Genomic DNA, 2500 nt, shown 5'->3' on the forward strand with positions numbered 1-2500 from the left:
AGTACATTACTTCCCGATGTAGATAGCGTTTTCCGTGGAGTCACGCCAGGGGTGCGTGGCGCGACATAAATCACCGAGTTTTCCGAGACTAATAAGACGGGCCGCCACCGACGCGTCACACGGCCCACCATTTGGGCTGTCGCTCGCTAGTCAGCACGTAATCTGACGATTAACACCACCCCACACGGCGGGTCTGCCAGCGACACGCTGGAGGAAGAAGGGGAGAGGCCGCCTCTGAAAAGTGCTCCCCGAAATAACTGGCCACCCTTATCCTCCAGCGCTCGGGCCACCGCGCGGACACCCACGGCGGGCCTGGTCAGCGACACCGGAAGCCGCGGCGGGCACTCAATAAGCGGCCCGCACGTTGAGGCCGCGATACGATTTGACATTCCATCATCCATCCCGGAGACAAAGGTCCGCACAGGAATGTGAAGTAAGACATTTTCTTGTTAATAAAGCATTGATCCGACATATTGATTTTACATGACATGGCTTTTGCTGCGATTTCGCCCTCTTTTTTCCCTTTGCAAATCGTAAAGCTCTTCCCAGTGCCCGGGCATGGGTGACACGGCGGAATTTCTAACTCTCTGTGATGTAAATTCTATACGTGCAAAACCACTTCATAATCAAACCATTAATCATCAGAAGCTGTCAGCAGTGACTTGGGGGACAATTTGTCATGTCTCTGCCGGGCCGGGACACGGGCGTCGGGCGGGAGTGTGGCGCGGGCCGCCGGGTGGATGGGCCTCACCCCGAGACTGGCCCAGACAGGAGGAGATAAAGTATTACGTTTCTTGATTAGGGAACAAAAAAGGCGGCCCACTGTGCCTTTCCCTCGTGTCAGGGCTGCTTCTCTCCCCCAGCTAATCACCATGACTGTTTGACTTAATGAATCGGCCTGATGAAAGGTGATCAGAAAAGATAGATGGGCGGCCGCTATTGATTTCATGCAAATGCGCTGACAGGTGATCGACGCTTTAATGCAGCTTTCAGAAGCCTTATGACTTGGAATAACCGCACACTCTCATTCCGGGAGGACACTGCCCGTGTTCAGTTCAAGGGACGCTCTTCTCCTCGCACCAACATTTCAAAGCAGGATAAATGGGGGGGCCCCTGGCTCCCCTCGCTTCAGCCCAGAGAGCGTTGACATCTCGCAGGCACTGCCCAGAGGGAGCGGGGCACCGGGGCGGGCTGCTGGGAAGATGACGTCATTGAACCCCGCGGCCTCTGCCACACCGGGTGGGGGCGGGGAGGCTGTGGAAGCAGCGTGGCTGCGGGAAGCCCCAGGAATTTACATGGAAGGATGAGAAAAAATTGCCCTTGTCTTGGAACTGCAGAAGCGACACACATCCTGGCTCTGGGAGGTGCTGGATCACTGAGGGGGGGCGGGTGCTCCAAGCTGCCCCGAGAGCAGCACAGCCCACTGACCACCTTCTGAGGACCGCACAGAACCCACCGCCCCGCACCCGGGGGCGCCGCCGAGATCTCCCCGGCAAATTCTCCAACGGGAGGAGAAAAGCCGAAGACCCTTCGCACACGTCTCATAAATCCTCGGCCCGTGGCGTTTACAAGGCGAGGCCCAGCCGGGCAGGGCAAGGCTCTGGCACGTCCAGTCGCCGAGCCCCGAGCCAGGCCAATCAATACCACTTTCCTGTTTTAGAACTGGGTAATTATGAGGGGGAGAGATTGCCTGACCTTTCACCTGCACTGCATTACTTTGCTGATATTAAGATAAATTGCCTGATTTTGGGTAAACATATGCTGCAATTCAGACTGTCAGCACTGGTTTGCTCAGGGATAATTTGTATTGATCTCCCCGCTTCTTCCCAATTCTGCTTACTGACCTCGTGGATAATTAGAGAAGGAGCCGTGGGTGAGCTCAAGGCGGGGAGGAGGAAGAAATATGAAGAAGAATAAAGCAAATTTGTTTTATGTTAATATTAGGAGGTCCTCCTCCCGCCCTCACATCTGTCAGCATCAGGAGAGCCGTAAATTAATGTACTTGGGTCCTGAGCAATTTATTCCAAGGAATTATTTAGCAGCGTGCTTCGTCCTGAACATGTGTCGCTGGTTAAATTAATTTAAACTCTGCCTTAAACACAACAAACACAAATGTCATTTTCTGCTGGAGAAAAAAACAACAAAAAAAACACAAGACATTTCTCAAAATGCATGCTAAGCTTCCAGCTTTTCGGCATGGGTGTCCACAGACGCGCATCTGAGCCAATGAGCTTCCTAATAAACTCCCCCCTAAGTAATTAGTGCCCCTGATTTGTTCTGAATTCAAGTCTCGCTATGAGGGGCTGCTGCGTATAAAAGAGATGAATGTGGCACCAAATTATATCATTTAAGATGTGTCAGATTATAAGGCTGTTGTATCAAAAGTCATAAAACAAATCTCCCCTGTGAAATATCTCTTTATTAACCGTGCCATAAGATATTAACATTCCTCATTTAGTGGAGAGCCTTTTATCTGTGTTTCAGATACATTATTCGCCCT

The 2500-nt window shown here is 51.8% G+C and overlaps 1 protein-coding gene across 8 annotated transcripts in view; it reads right to left on the reverse strand.

The window, feature by feature from the left end:
* EBF3 (early B cell factor 3) overlaps nucleotides 1-2500 on the reverse strand; it is a 118088-nt gene that overhangs the window by 13235 nt on the left and 102353 nt on the right. The window lies entirely within an intron of this gene.

Source organism: Myotis lucifugus, unplaced genomic scaffold (genome assembly GCF_000147115.1).
Source record: "Myotis lucifugus unplaced genomic scaffold, Myoluc2.0 scaffold_255, whole genome shotgun sequence".
NCBI lineage: Eukaryota > Metazoa > Chordata > Mammalia > Chiroptera > Vespertilionidae > Myotis > Myotis lucifugus.